This window comes from Morus notabilis, unplaced genomic scaffold (genome assembly GCF_000414095.1).
Source record: "Morus notabilis unplaced genomic scaffold, ASM41409v2 Scaffold69, whole genome shotgun sequence".
Taxonomy (NCBI): domain Eukaryota; kingdom Viridiplantae; phylum Streptophyta; class Magnoliopsida; order Rosales; family Moraceae; genus Morus; species Morus notabilis.
In genome coordinates this window covers 688,814-705,464 of record NW_010364208.1, presented here as the reverse complement: position 1 = coordinate 705,464, position 16,651 = coordinate 688,814, and the positions used below count along the sequence as shown (strand labels likewise).

Below are 16,651 nucleotides of genomic sequence, written 5' to 3'. Positions count from 1 at the left end.
AAAAAAATTCGGGCTTCGGGCGGCCCGCCGACCCGAAGTTCTAGCACTAGAAGCCACTTGGGAAGTAGAACAAGAAATTAGACTGAAATACCCCCATTTGTTCTAATTTTCGGGACATAAATTTCTTAAGGAGGGGTGAATGTAATGACCGGGAAAAATTTAAGTCTAATCCGGATAGTCTGGTATTTGGTCGAAATCCTTTCCGCAATAGTGAGTAGTAGAATTTTGATGTAATTAAGAAAATATTATGTAGGAACTTTATGTACGAGGTAAAATTTCTCAAAATATGTAAAGTTATAATACAAATATGTTTATAAAGAAAATTCGTAAATATCAGTTATGAATAGTAAAATATCAGTTAAAAGTTAGAAATTTTAGCGGGTATATTTTAGTTATAAAAAACTAAAATATTTGGTTTGTGACCAAATGACCAGCTAGAACAAGAGTAGAAATATTAGAAGTAAGAAAAATAGCAAAAGTTCCTGAAACAGAATTTTCCCGAGCCAGTCAAAGTAGGAAACTGCTAAAAAAACCAATGCCGCGATGGTAAGGTTTTGGGCAATTCTGGATCGATTAAAATGAAAATTTCAGAAAAAGAAATTGACTAATGAGATACCCAAGAGAATTGGGTTGAACATGAGAAGTTTGACCCTGGGTACTCGACAGTCCAGAAAAGTAGTGTAGAACGTGTACTGATTGTGAAATTATTAGTACCGGAAAAAGACTCGTTTTGAGAAACGGAAAGTTAAGACTCGACAAGAAAAATTTGAGGAGTATAGAACCCACTCATTTGCTAGCACGTATCTTTGATATGGTAAGGAACAAATGCAGGTTAAACCAAGTTATAGTGTGTATATATATATATATATATATCTCTCTCTCTCTCTCTCTAAGTAAGTGTAAAAAAAAATTTACTCGTAGAAAAACGTAAATTAAAGAGGCGATAGTCTAATAACAAGTGATAGATTAGACTATAACTCAGCTTAATAGTAGTAGTTTAAGGTTGGCGACCCGCTGGTAGGGCGGGAGGCGTCACAGATACCAACTGTGATGAATAAACTATTTTATTAATTCAATAATAAACATCCTATTACATCTCATGCTTCTAGGACACTATTCCCAACATATGTGATTATATGTGATTATACATGTTTGGAAGGCTCAATGCCCTAGATTGCAGAAGGGCGACATATGGCTACCCTTATGCATAGTTAAAGTATGCAAGTAGTATTATGCATTTTATGTTAGCATGTGCACGTAGGGAAACGTTGCATATGTAAAGTTTTTAACACTTTGAAATGAAAACTCAAAGTTTAGTAATGTAAAGAGATTGACGGGTCGTCAGCCTCCCAATGGAGAAAATCTCAAAAAGTAGAGATTCTGACTAGACCAGACAGTAAGCAGGGGCCCAGGCCCACAATAACAAGATAGTAAGCAGGGGCCCATGCCCACAGTAGTAAGAACAAAAAGACAGAAAGCATGTTTCACACGAGCATATTCTCATCATAACTCTTAATGTAATTTTTCTAGTTTATGATGTGTGCATGTTTATACTTGCTAAGCGTTAGCTCATCAGTTTACTCGTGTGTAGGTAACAAAGGTAAGCAACCAGCTATATACTGGTTTTGCTTGATGGACTGGTAGAGGCAAGGGTGGCGAAAATGTCATGGGTATACGGGAGTGGTCTCTACTACGCTCGCTTAGAAATTAAATTCCGCTGCAGAATAATGTAATATAGAACGAAGCTTATATGTTTCAGTTTTAAGAAAAAGATGTTACAGTCATTGTCTTAGTAAAGAACAATAGACTGTAATAAGTTAAGATAAGTTTCGGGGACTAGTTCCATATCCAATTTCTTAAAGTATTAGCAAGGATAAGTTGTTGTATAACAAAAGAACTAAACAGGGGCTCAGGCCCACAGTGATAAGACAGTTTGCAGGGGCCCAGACCCACAGTAGTAAGAACAGAAATACATAAAACAGTTTAAAGCTTGTTTCACACGAGCACATTTACATCATAACTCTTAATGTAATTCTTCTAGTTTATGATGTGTGCATGTTTATACTTGCTAAGCGTTAGCTCATCAGTTTACTCGTGTGTAGGTAACAAAGGTAAGCAACCAGCTATATACTGGTTTTGCTTGATGGACTGGTAGAGGCAAGGGTGGCGAAAATGTCATGGGTATACGGGAGTGGTCTCTACTACGCTCGCTTAGAAATTAAATTCCGCTGCAGAATAATGTAATATAGAACGAAGCTTATATGTTTCAGTTTTAAGAAAAAGATGTTACAGTCATTGTCTTAGTAAAGAACAATAGACTGTAATAAGTTAAGATAAGTTTCGGGGACTAGTTCCATATCCAATTTCTTAAAGTATTAGCAAGGATAAGTTGTTGTATAACAAAAGAACATGCTAGGAACATGTTAAGAACCCGAGGGTTAAAGAAAAAAAAATTTACCCGTAGAAACTTATCTTAACTTATTACAGTCTATTGTTCTTTACTAAGATAATGACTGTAACATCTTTTTCTGCCCTAACTTGAGTGTGGCCGAATTTCTCAAAAGGGAAAAGAGAAGGAAAAATTTTCTCCCAAAAAATTTCACATCGTGCATGCGTTGGTGTTTGTGAAAAATTTGAGTGTTTAATTAAACCTGTTTTGTCTCACGTGTGCCCACACACATGTCTACGTAGAATCAATGAATTGACGTGGAAGACTTTGGTTTTCTAAACACAAAGCTTGGAGCAAAGACTGTTCGTGGACAAAGAACTCAAGTTATCATCCGAGTCGGCTTCCAGGTATTTTTCCTGATTGAGTTCTTGATATATATAAATTAATGTGATTAATTTATTCGTGCATAAATTAATATAATCTATAGAGTATCTCAAAAGTTTTATGAAATTTTTGTTATACACGATCTGACTCCCCGCCACGCTTCCGCAGCCGAATTCGATTCAGCAACCAACAACATAGACTTAGGAACATAAGTAAATTCATAGTTCTAAGTCTAACTACAACTTACTCGAGTCCAAACAAACATATATGTCTATACTTACAAATAATCCGCTACGATTTCCGCTTGCTAGAAGTTCTTTCTTGTTGCCTCGGCTCTCGTGCCAAAACCTGTTTCATAGAAATAGGTATAAATTTTCTATTCCAATAACTCGTTCTACTTCCGATTTCGGTACCTGGAGTAAAGATTCACATTCCTGAACACATATTCCAACATAAAATTGAACAAAACACATGTTCTTTCTTAATCTAGGCTCACGGATTTTCAATGGAAATCTACCAAAACTCCGTTCAATCATTTTAATACTTACACCGTTAGACTCCTATTACGATGTTCTACAAAACCTCGCTTTCAATTTTCACTTTAACGGAAGTTTTCCGAGATGAGTTACTATTCATCCAAATCAAGAAATCATAGAAGTCTCAGGAAAAATCTGAAATCTTACCTCCAGAAGTTAAGGTTTTTCGCTAGAACGCCTCAGGTTACGTTTCTACTGGACTGAACAAAAGAAATTTCGGTGAAAATGCTTGATTTCTTTAATTTCTCTTACTCTGTCTCTCCCTAATACCTTTTTCTTTTTTACTTTGTTCGTAACTCTCCCACGCCCATTTTTTTTTTCTCTGCTATGCTTCACATGAAGTATTAGCAAGTTTTGTAAAATGACATTGGTAACTTCATGCCGTGAGTCACCTTTCAGCTAAGCTTATGTAATGACAAGTAGTGTTATTGCATGTGAGGTATATATCCACCTCACGATAACTATCATTTTTACCTTTTTTTTACACGTACTTAGAGATAGTAATTATATATATATATATATATTATAACTTGGTTTAACCTGCTTTTGTTTCTTGCCATATCAAAGATACGTGCTAGCAAATGATTGGGTTTTATACTCCTCAAATTTTTCTTGTCGAGACCTAACTTTCCGTTTCTCAAAACGAGTCTCTTTCCGGTACTAATAATTTCACAATCAGTACAGGTTCTATATTACTTTTCTGGACTGTCGAGTACCTTGGGTCAAACTTCTCATGTTCAGCCCAATTCTCTCGGGTATCTCATTCGTCAATTTCTTTTTCTGAAATTTTTATTTTAATCGATCCAGAATTGCCCAAAACCTTACCCTCACGACATTGATTTTTTTAGCAGTTTCCCACTTTAACTGGCTCGGGAAAATTCTGTTTCAGGAACTTTTATTATTTTCCTTACTTCTTATATTTCTACTCTTTTTCTAACTGGTCATTTGGCCACAAACCAAATATTTTAGTTTTTTATAACTAAAATATACCCGCTAAAATTTCTAACTTTTAACTGATATTTTACTATTCATAACTGATATTTACGAATTTTCTTTATAAACATATTTGTATTATAACTTTACATATTTTGAGAAATACTTGCGGAGCATTGCTACATGAAACACACTGTGCACTGAGGCCAAATCTGACGGCAGAGCTAGTCAATAAGCTACTTTTCCTATTCTTTCAATGATCTCGAATGTCCATATATAACGTGGGCTCAGCTTACCTTTCTTCCCAAAACACATCACACCCTTCATCGGTGCGACTTTCAGGAATACGGAGTCTCCTACCGAAAATTCCAAAGGTCTCTGGCGTTTATCTGCATAATTCTTCTGCCGGCTTTGAGCCGTCTCTAATCTTATGCGGATCTTTTGCACTGTCTCAATGGCCTCTAGAACAAATTCTGTCTTGTGAAGCTGCTTTTCCCAAATGTCATACCAATGAACTGGGGATCTACATTTCCTTCCGTAAAGTGCTTCATACGGAGCCATGCCGACGATTTGATCAGTTGGCACGACTATGTCCTAAGTTAGTTCCAACAGAAGAAGAAAAGGTTAGGAGGATGGTTAATATGCTCCGAGGAGATATAGCCACTGTTGTGGAAAGTGGGGAGTATCCACCAACCACAGTAGCGAATTTGGTGAATCGGGCAATACGTGCGGAGTATAATATTGCCAAATCTAGAGAGGAGCGAGCTAAAATGTGGGAAGATAAGAAGAAACAAAGAGAATGGGCACAGACACCCACTAAGCAAAGCCTCAGTACTAAACAACAAAGTCAAGGAAGCCGAAGTAACCAGGGATCGAAACCTGGGCAGGGAAGTCAGCAAAACCTTAATAAGAGAAAGGGTAATTTCAGCGGAAGTCGCAATCAGAGTCAGCGAAATTCCCAACAGAAGCAGGACCAGTATACCAATGCCAGTGTTCCTGTCTGCCAAACGTGTGGAAGGAAACACTATGGAGAATGTAAAGCCGGCACATATGTGTGCTATACGTGTGGACAAAAGGGGCATTATGCGAAGCAGTGTCCATTCAAAGCAGGATCTCCTGGAACGGCACCACAAAGGCCACAAGTTCCATAATTTCATGCCATGCAAGCGCATAGGGTATTCCCGACCCTTCAGCCGAATAGATCAGAAGCTTTTCCACAAACTAATGCTCAACTAATGACATACACCAAGGAGGAAGCTGAGGCAGGCACGTCCAATGTAGTGACAGGTCAGCTTACTGTTGCCCATGTTCCTGCATGAGCATTATTTGATTCAGGAGCCACACATACATTTGCATCAGTAGAATTTGTTAAACGAATACTACATCTTTAAGAGAGGATAGGTCAAGACTTTAAGACAACGCTACCATTAGGTAAAGTGTTGTTGTCTAGTCACTAGTTACGTCATGTACCAGTAGAGATAGCAGGAAGAGAACTAAGTGCAGACCTAGTTATACTGGATTTAGTATATTATGATGTGATCCTAGGAATGAATTTTCTAGGAAAGTATAATGCTACAATAGACTGTAGAACGAAAAAAGTAGTTTTTCAGTCAGAAGGAGAACAGATGTTTGAGTATATGGGTTCCATATCAGGGACACCCAACTGCTTTATTAGTTCCCTAGAAGCCCGACGATTGATGTCCAGCGGATGCACCAGATATTTGGTGTATGTGGTGGATAGAAACTAGGAAGGGACGCTTCAGCCAGAAGACGTTCCCATAGTCAAGGAGTTCCTAGACGTCTTTCCAGAGGGACTACTCGGACTTTCTCCAGATCGGGAAATAGCTTTTGAGATAGAGCTTCTCCCAAGCACCGCACCAATATCCAAAGCACCGTATATGATGGCTCCAGCGGAACTAAAAGAGCTGCAGATTCAACTCCAAGAGTTATTGGACAAAGGCTTCAACAGACCGAGTTTCTCGCCATGGGGAGCTCCGGTCCTTTTTGTCAAAAAGAAGGATGGCACGTTTTGGATGTGCATAGACTATAGGGAGCTCAACAAAGTCACCATCAAGAACAAGTATCCATTGCCACAAATCGATGACTTGTTCGACCAGTTGAAGGGAGCTACCACGTTTTTAAAGATCGACCTTCGATCATGGTATCATCAACTTAAAATTAGAGAAGAAGACATTTCCAGGACGACATTCAGAACTTGGTATGGACATTACGAATTCCTAGTAATGCCATTTGGACTTACAAATGCCCCAGCGGCGTTTATGGACCTTATGAACAGAGTTTTCAGAGCATATTTGGATATGTTTGTTATTGTGTTCATCGATGACATCCTTATATACTCTTGAGGTCCATAAGAGCATACAGAACATTTAAGGATCACGTTACACACGTTAAAGAAACAGCAGCTGTATGCAAAGTTTTCTAAGTGTGAGTTTTGGTTAGATAAAGTCTAATTCCTTGGTCATGAGATATCCAAGGAAGGAATCACCGTGGATCCAACAAAGGTTGAAGCAGTTGAGAAATGGCCAGTTCCAAAGAGTGTTACGGAAATTTGAAGCTTCTTAGGATTGGCAGGGTATTATAGGATGTTTGTAGAGGGATTTGCTCGTCTTACAGCCCCTCTCACTGCATTAACCCGGAAAGATAAGAGGTATGAATGGACAGATAAGTGTGAACAAAGTTTTAGGGAGATCAAAAGAAGATTAACTAGTGCTCCAGTACTCACGATTCCAGAAGAGGGAGAAAAATTTGACATCTACAGTGGTGCCTAAAAAACAAGACTAGGAGCCGTGTTGATGCAAAATGGCAAGGGCATTGCTTTTGCATCTCGGCAACTAAAGGATCATGAGCGTAATTACCTAACGCATGATCTCGAGTTAGCCGCGGTAGTCTTTGCGCACAAGTTATGGCAGCATTATTTGTATGGAGCTTAATGCCAAATTTATACGGACCACCAGAGTCTAAAGTACTTCTTCACGCAGAAGGAGCTTAATATGAGGCTGAGGCGATGGCTTGAACTCGTGAAGGACTATGATTGTGATATCCTTTATCATCCAGGTAAAGCCAATCGTGTAGCAGACGCTTTGAGTAGAAATCTAGTAATGCGGACTCCAGTGGAGACCGAATTGTTGCCGAACCAGCTTCGACAAGAGATTAATCTCCTAGATCTTGAATTAATCTATGGTAAGTTAACTTCTCTAAGATTACAGCCCGTGCTACAAGATGAGCTATGAGAAGCTCATAAATGTGATTCAATTATGGATAGATACAGGAAGGAGATAATAGAGAATGCAAGGTCGAATTTTAGCCTTTCAAAGGACGAAATTCTCCTGTACTAAAGAAGAATTTGTGTACCGGATTAAGAAGGGATCAAGAAGCAGATCCTAGCGGAAGCGCACAACACGCCATATTCTGTACACCCAGGTGCCACCAAGATGTATCAGGACTTGAAACAACATTTTTGGTGGAGGCGAATGAAGAACGACATAGTTGACTATGTTAGTCGTTGCTTGACATGCCAGAAGGTCAAAACAGAACATCAGAGACCAGCTGGAAGCTTACAGCCACTAGAGATTCTAGAATGAAAGTGGGAACACTTAACCATGGATTTTGTGACCGGACTTCCGAGAACGAGTAAAGGATATGATGCCATTTCGGTAATAGTAGATCGGCTAATGAAATCAGCACATTTCATTCCGATCAAGATAACTTACTCCTTAGAGAAATTAGCTGAGTTATACGTGGCTAAGGTAGTAAAACTACATGGAGTACCAGTTAGTATAGTGTCGGACAGAGACAGCCGATTTACCTTCAATTTTTGAAAAAGTGTTTAGGAAGCGATGGGGTCAGAATCATGCTATAGCACAACGTTTCATCCCCAGACGGATGGACAGTCAGAGAGGACCATTCAGACCCTAGAAGATATGCTTCGTTCATGCGCAGTGGATTTCAAGGGCACATGGAGTATGAAGTTGCCATTGATCGAATTTTCGTATAATAATAGTTATCAAGCTTCCATCGGCATGGCCCCGTATAAAGCACTTTACGGAAGGAAATGGTGATCCCTAGTTCATTGGTATGACACTCGGAAAAAGTAGCTTCACAAGACAAAATTTGTTCTAGAGGCCATTGAGACAGTGCAAAAGATCTGCAGAAGATTAGAAACGGCTCAGAGCCGGCAGAAGAGTTATGCAGATAAACACCAAAGACCCTTGGAATTTTCGGTAGGAGACTCCGTATTCCTGACAGTCGCACCGATGAAGGGTGTGATGCGTTTTAGGAAGAAAGGTAAGCTGAGCCCACGTTAATAGGGCCATTCGAGATCATTGAAAGAATAGGAAAGGTAGCTTACCAACTAGCTCAGCCGCCAGATTTGGCCTCAGTACACAATGTGTTTCATGTAGCAATGCTCTGGAAGTATATCTCGGATCCATCACATGTGTTACAGTATGAGCCTATTCAGGTTCACGAAGATTTGTCCTATGATGAACAACAAATATAGATTTTAGCAAGAGAAGAGAAGAAACTTAGAAGTCGTAGTATCCCAATGGTTAAAGTGCAGTGAAAAAATCATAGTGTCGCAGAAGCCACTTGGGAATTAGAAAAAGAAATTAGACAGAAATACCCCCATTTGTTCTAATTTTCGGGTCGAAAATTTCTTAAGGAGGGATGAATGTAGCGACCGGGAAAAATTTTGGTCTAATCCGGATAGTCGGATATTTGATCGAAATCCTTTCCGCAATAGTAAGTAGTAGAATTTTGATGTAATCAAGAAAATATTATGTAGGAACTTTATGTACGAGGTAAAATTTCCCGAAATATGTAAAGTTATAATACGAATATGTTTATAAAGAAAATACGTCAATATCAGTTAGGAATAGTGAAATACCAGCTAAAAATTAGAAATTTTAGCGGGTACATTTTAGTTATGAAAAACTAAAATATTTTTTTGTGACCAAATGACCAGTTAGAAAAAGAGTAGAAATATCAGAAGTAAGAAAAATAACAAAAGTTCCTGAAACAGAATTTTCCCGAGCCAGTTAAAGTGGGAAACTGCTAAAAAAAACCAATGCCGCGAGGGTAAGGTTTTGGGATATTCTGGATCGATTAAAATAAAAATTTCAGAAAAAGAAATTGACTAATGAGATACCTAAGAGAATTGGGTTGAACATGAGAAGTTTGACCCAGGGTACTCGACAGTCCAGAAAAGTAGTATAGAACCTGTACTGATTGTGAAATTATTCGTACCGGAAAGAGACTTGTTTGAGAAACGGAAAGTTAGGTCTTGTCAAGAAAAATTTGAGGAGTATAGAACCCACTCATTTGCTAGCACGTATCTTTGATTTGACAAAAAACAAAAGTAGGTTGAACTAAGTAATAGTATATATATATATATAATTATATCTAAGTACGTTTGAAAAAAAAAATAAAAAAAAAGTAAAAAGGATAGTTAACGTGAGGTGGATATATACCTCACATGCAATAACACCATACAAAAAACAAAAGTAGGTTGAACTAAGTAATAGTATATATATATATATATATAATTATATCTAAGTACGTTTGAAAAAAAAAATAAAAAAAAAAGTAAAAAGGATAGTTAACGTGAGGTGGATATATACCTCACATGCAATAACACCACTTGTCATTACATAAGCTTAGCTAAAAGGTGACTCACGGCATGAAGTTACAAAGGCTATTCTCACGTGGAAAAACTAGATAAACTTACAAAGGCTATTACATACTTCACGTGAAGCATAGCAGAGGGAAAAAAAAGATGTGAGAAAGTTACGAAGAAAGAAAAAAAAAGGAGAGTTGTTAGAGAGAGAGGGAGAAAGGAAAATCAAGTATTTTCATTGAGATTTCTTTCGTTCAATCCGGTAGAAACGTAACTTGAGGCGTTTTAACGAAAAACCTCAACTTCTAGAGGTAAGATTTCAGATTTTTCATGAGAATTCTATGATTTCTTGATTTGGACGAATAGTAACTCATCTCGGAAAACTTCCGTTAAATTGAAAATTGAAAGTGAGGTTTTATAGAACATCGTAATAGGAGTCTAACGGTGCAAGTATTTAAACGATTGAACGAAGTTTTGGTGGATTTTCATTGAAAATCTGTGAGCCTAGATTAAGAAAGAACATGTGTTTTGTTCAATTTTATGTTGGAATTTGTGTTCAAGAATGTGAATCTTGACTCCAGGTACCGAAATCGGAAGTAGAACGAGTTATTGAAAACTCGAGAAACGAGAAAAATAAGGCGAAACTCTGCCGAAAGTTTCTATAAGTTAGTTAGTGAGCAATGAGTTAGTAATTGATTGTAGAGAATGAATAACAGTTTTAAAGCTAAAAAATGAACATATTAAGATTCAGAAACCGAAATACACAAATATGTGTAATTTACCTCTTAAACTAGGATTCGGCCTAGAGGGAAAAAAAAATTCAGAAACGAGTTTGGAATTAGATTTAAGAATCTAAGTATGAAGAATTGTGATTGTGAATAGGAAATTTATACCTATTTTCATGAAACAGGTTTTGGCACGAGAGCCGAGATAACAAGAAAGAGCTTCTAGCAAGCGGGAATCGCAGCAGATTATTTGTAAGTATAGACATATATGTTTGTCTGGACTCGAGTAAGCTGTAGTTAGACTTAGAACTATGAATTTACTTATGTTTCTAAGTCTATGTGATTATATGTGATTATACGTGTTTGGCGGGCTCCGTGCCCTAGATTGCAGAAGGGCGACATATGGCTACTCTTATGCACAGTTAAAGTATGCAAGTAGTATTATGCCTTTTATGTTAGCATGTGCACGTAGAGAAACGTTGCATATCATTCAGTAAAGTTTTTAACACTTTGCAATGAAAAACTCAAAGTTCAGTAATGTAAAGAGACTGACGGGTCGCCGGCCTCCCAAGGGAGGAAATCTCAAAGAGTAGAGATTCTAACTAGACCAGACAGTATTCAGGGGCCCAGGCGCACAATAACAAGACAGTAAGCAGGGGCCCAGGCCCACAGTAGTAAGAACAAAAAGACAGAAAGCATGTTTCACACGAGCATATTTGCATCATAACTTTTAATGTAATTCTTTTCTAGTTTATGATGTGTGCATGTTTATTCTTGCTGAGCGTTAGCTCATCAGTTTACTCATATGCAGGTAACAAAGGTAAGCAGCCAGCCATATATTGGCTTTGCTTGATGGACCGGTGGAGGCAAGGGTGGCGGAAATGTCATGGGTACACGGGAGTGGTCTCTACTACGCTCGCTTAGAAATTAAATTTCGCTGTAGAGTAATGTAATATAGAACCAAGTTTATATGTTTCAATTTTAAGAATAAGATGTTACGGTCATTGTCTTAGTAAAGAACAATAGACTGTAATAAGTTAAGATAAGTTTCGGGGACTAGTTCCATATCCGATTTCTTAAAGTATTAACAAGGATAAGTTGTTGTTATAACAAAAGAACATGCTAGGAACATGTAAGACCCTGTGGGTTAAAGAAAAAAAATTTACTTGTAGAAAAACGTAAATTAAAGAGACGATAGTCTAATAACAAGTAATAGATTAGACTATAACTCAGCCTAATAGTAGTAGTGTAAGGTTGGTGACCCGTCGCTAGGACGGGAGGCGTCACAGTGCACACAAGTAAACTGATGAGCTAACGCTCAGCAAGGATAAACATGCACACATCATAAACTAGAAAAGAATTACATTAAGAGTTATGATGCAAATATGCTCGTGTGAAACATGCTTTCTGTCTTTTTATTCTTACTACTGTGGGCCTGGGCCCCTGCTTATTGTCTGGTCTAGTCGGATCTCTACTTTTTGAGATTTCCTCCCTTGGGTGGCCGACGACCCATTAGTCTATTTACATTACTGAACTTTGAGTTTTTTCATTTCAAAGTGTTAAAAAATTTACTAAATGATATGTAACGTTTCTCTACGTGCACATGCTAACATAAAATGCATAATACTACTTGCATACTTTAACTGTGCATAAGGGTAGACATATGTCGCCCTTCTGCAATCTAGGGCACTAAGCCCTCCAAATACGTATAATCACATAGACTTAAGAACATAAGTAAATTTATAGGTCTATGTCTAACTACAGCTTACTCGAGTCCAGATAAACATATATGTCTATACTTACAATAATCCGCTAGGATTCCCGCTTGTTAGAAGTTCTTTCTCGTTGTCTCGGCTCTCGTGCCAAAACCTGTTTCATAGAAATAGGTATAAATTTCTTATTCCAAATCACAATTCTTCATACTTAGATTCTTAAATCTAATTTCAAACTCGTTTCTGAACCTTTTTCCCTTCTAGGCCGAATCCTAGTTTAAGACTTAAATTACACATTTGTGTATCTCGGTTTCTGAATCTTGATCTGTTCATTTTCGAACTTTAAAACTGTTATTCATTATCTAGAATCAATTTCTAACTCATTACTTACTAACTTTTAGGAAATTTCGGCAGAGTTTCGTCTTATTTTTCTCGTTTCCCGAGTTTTCAATAACTCGTTATACTTCTGATTTCGGTACCTGGAGTCAAGATTCACATTCCTGAACACAGATTCTAACATAAAATTGAACAAAACACATGTTCTTTCTTAATCTAGGCTCACGGATTTTCAATGAAAATCCACCAAAATTTCGTTCAATCGTTTTAATACTTACACCGTTAGACTCCTATTACGATGTTCTACAAAATCCCGCTTTCAATTTTCACTTTAACGGAAGTTTTCCGAGATGAGTTACTATTCATCCAAATCAAGAAATCATAGAATTCTCATGAAAAATCTGAAATCTTACCTCCAGAAGTTGAGGTTTTTCGCTAGAACGCCTCAGGTTACGTTTCTACCGGACTGAACGGAAGAAATCTCAATGAAAATGCTTGATTTTCCTTCCTCCGTCTCTCTCTAACAACTCTCCTTTTTTTTTCTTTCTTCGTAACTTTCTCACGTCTTTTTTTCCCTCTGCTATGCTTCACGTGAAGTATGTAATAGCCTTTGTAAGTTTATGTAATTTTTTCACACCTCTTAATCTATAAAAAAAGCCCTATAAAGCTTTGAAGCAAGCTGCTAGAAGTAGCGCTCTAGCGCTTTACTAATAGAATATCAAGTAAAGGCTCTTCTCGTCGAGAGTAGGTTCTTTTTTTTCAGGTACAAAAAGAAAATCAACATTTGATACCTCTTCTGACTTTCCGTTTTGCCAGCAGATGTGGTCACCATCATAGGTACTTAAGATATTGTGTCTGGAGAGGTGGATAGATAGGACTACTAGTTGCTCGATCAGGACCCTAGCTTTATTGCGAGCCAAAAACCTTGATGGATTCCCCTTCTAACATTTCTCAAAAAAAAGAATTCTCGCTTTACTTGACATTGGGAAAAAGGAATAGCCTTAGTAACTTCATGCCGTGAGTCACCTTTCAGCTAAACTTATGTAATGACAAGTGGTGTTATTGCATGTGAAGTATATATCCACCTCACGGTAATTATCCTTTTTACTCTTTTTTTTACACGTACTTAGATATAATAATTATATATATATATATGTACTATAACTTGGTTTAACCTGCTTTTATTTCTTGCCATATCAAAGATACGTGCTAACAAACGAGTGGGTTCTATACTCCTCAAATTTTTCTTGTCGAGACCTAACTTTCCATTTCTCAAAACGAGTCTATTTCTGGTACTAATAATTTCACAATCAATACAGGTTCTATACTACTTTTCTAGACTGTCGAGTACCTTGGGTCAAACTTTGCATGTTCAACCCAATTCTCTTGGGTATCACATTAGTCAATTTCTTTTTCTGAAATTTTCATTTTAATCGATCCAGAATTGCCCAAAACCTTACTCTCGCGGTATTGGTTTTTTTAGCAGTTTCCCACTTTGACGGGCTCGGCAAAATTCTGTTTTAGGAACTTTTGTTATTTTCCTTACTTCTAATATTTCTACTCTTTTTCTAACTGGTCATTTGGTCACAAACTAAATATTTTAGTTTTTCATAACTAAAATGTACCCGCAATAATTTCTAATTTTTAACTGATATTTTACTATTTATAACTGATATTTATGAATTTTCTTTGTAAGAATATTCATATTATAACTTTATATATTTCGGGAAATTTAACCCCGTACATAAAGTTTCTACATAACATTTTCTTGATTACATCAAAATTCTACTATTTACTATTCCGTAAAGGATTTCGGTCAAATACCGAACTGTCCGGATTATACCTAAATTTTTTTCGGTCATTACATTCACCCCTCCTTAAGAAATTTTCGTCCTGAAAATTAGAACAAATGGGGGTATTTCTATCTAATTTCCTCTTCTACTTCCCAAGTGACTTCTGCGACACTATTTTTTCCACTGCACTTTAACCATTGGGATAATACGACTTCTGAGTTTCTTCTCCTCTCTTGCTAAAATCTGAACTGGTTGCTCCTCATAGGACAACCAGTTTTAATAGGCTCATACTGTAACACATGCGATGGATCCACATGCGATGGATTCGAGATATACTTTCGGAGCATTACTACATGAAACACATTGTGCACTGAGACCAAATCTGGCGGCTTGCCTGGCGGCAGAGACGAAAAATAAAAAACTAACAGCTCTACACCCTGCCAACTTAACTTATAATCTTAACTTACTCATAACTTGTATCGCTAAAAATAAAAACTTAAAAGTAATAATACGCAACGAAATTCATAAAAACACTTTATTGCTCAAAGAAAATATGCAAATAACTTAGTATTACAGATTTCAAATTTTAAAATTACTAGACTCGTCATTGACCTAGGACTATTATTGTTCAGTCATTTAAAATTTCTTTGTGAGAACTTACCTACTTCATAAAAATAACTATATAAGCATAACACTCAATAAGTAAACCATAACTCTTTCCACATTAAAATATTTCTATTTAACTTTAACTTTAATATGGTATTATCAGAATCCTTTATACCTTGAAAACTCTTATTCCTTCAAAATTTAACCCTTATCATCTTTAATTTAGTTAGTTCATAATAACATAAGACTTTACATCATCACACGTAAAATACTTTTCATAAAACTTCTAAAAACATGAACATAACATAAATCATCGAATAACCATAATAACATAAAGCTGAAACATGTTTTTAAAACATAATAATATTAAAGTGATACAATAAAAGGATACTTACCTCAAACCTGTTAACAAGATAAATAAAGGCCTTTATTTTATTTTCTTTCTCGTTCTTTCTTCTCTCTCTTTCTCACTTTTCTTTCTTCTCTCTCTTTCTTCTTTGATTCTTCTCTCTCTTTTGGTCCTTCATTTCGTTCTTCTCTCTTTGATTATGTTAGAACATGGCATGCCAATATCCTATTTATAGCCATAGCAAGCACACCTTAGGAAGGAGTTCTTAATCATATTATGACACTAAACTCCTTTGCATTTGTGCCACGTGTCTATCTTATATGTATATCATCTGTCATATATATTATTATGCATGCGTGTCATATGCACGTAAAACACGATATCACTTGACACCCATGTGATATACAATATTCTCGCCACTTAGAAATCTTACATGAGATCCACCTAAACATTATGTGTCGAGCTTAGATTAGTCTTCGATCTAGTAATGACACCTCGTGCTTCCTTAAGTAGTGAGTCACGACTTATCACTAATTTTTGATACCTAGCTTCTTCTATCGGCCACCTTGAGCTAATCATATTAAAAACTTCCAATGAGAAGCTCTTAGGTTTTTCAAAATTAAACTTTAACCTAGATGCTCAAAAGGTTTGGGTATTAAACCTAGTGTAAAAAATTGCATGCAAATCCTTATTCTTACATAAATACTATGCTCGATGTACGACCTTGGAGCATTACAAATCAAAACTTGTGGTAGAACATTACAAAGTAGAACTTAGAGTTAAAAGAAAGATCAAAGATAGTTTTTAATAGGGCATGAAAAAAATCAACTGATGAGACAATTTTTAGCCGTTGATTTCGTGAAGTTCGATTAATCCATGATAAATATTGTGATCTTATTTGTCGTTTTTTAAAATGGAAAATACATTTAAAAGCATGAAAAGATAATTAAAATATCAATCTATACATATAAGTCTTGCTGCAGAAACACGTCCTTGTTAAAGAATATATTCCATCAGTAAACTCTAATTATACTATAAAAAAAATAGTGTGTATAAGATTGCACCAACAGAATAGGTACACTAAATGTCAAGCACATACATAACTTTTTAAAAGACTCTCCGTAGTTAATAAAAAAATCTGATCAACTAATGTCAAGAAATGTATGCGAAAGTCATACAAAAACAGCCAAAAAAAAAAAAAAAACTTGCGGATAAGAAAGACAACTAAACACTAAGGGGTTGTTATTTTAGAG

The 16,651-nt window shown here is 36.5% G+C and overlaps 1 pseudogene; it reads left to right on the top strand.

The window, feature by feature from the left end:
• Positions 1 to 7,862: 7,862 nt before the first annotated feature.
• On the top strand, positions 7,863 to 8,899 carry LOC112093063 (annotated as a pseudogene).
• The last annotated feature ends 7,752 nt before the right edge of the window (positions 8,900 to 16,651 follow it).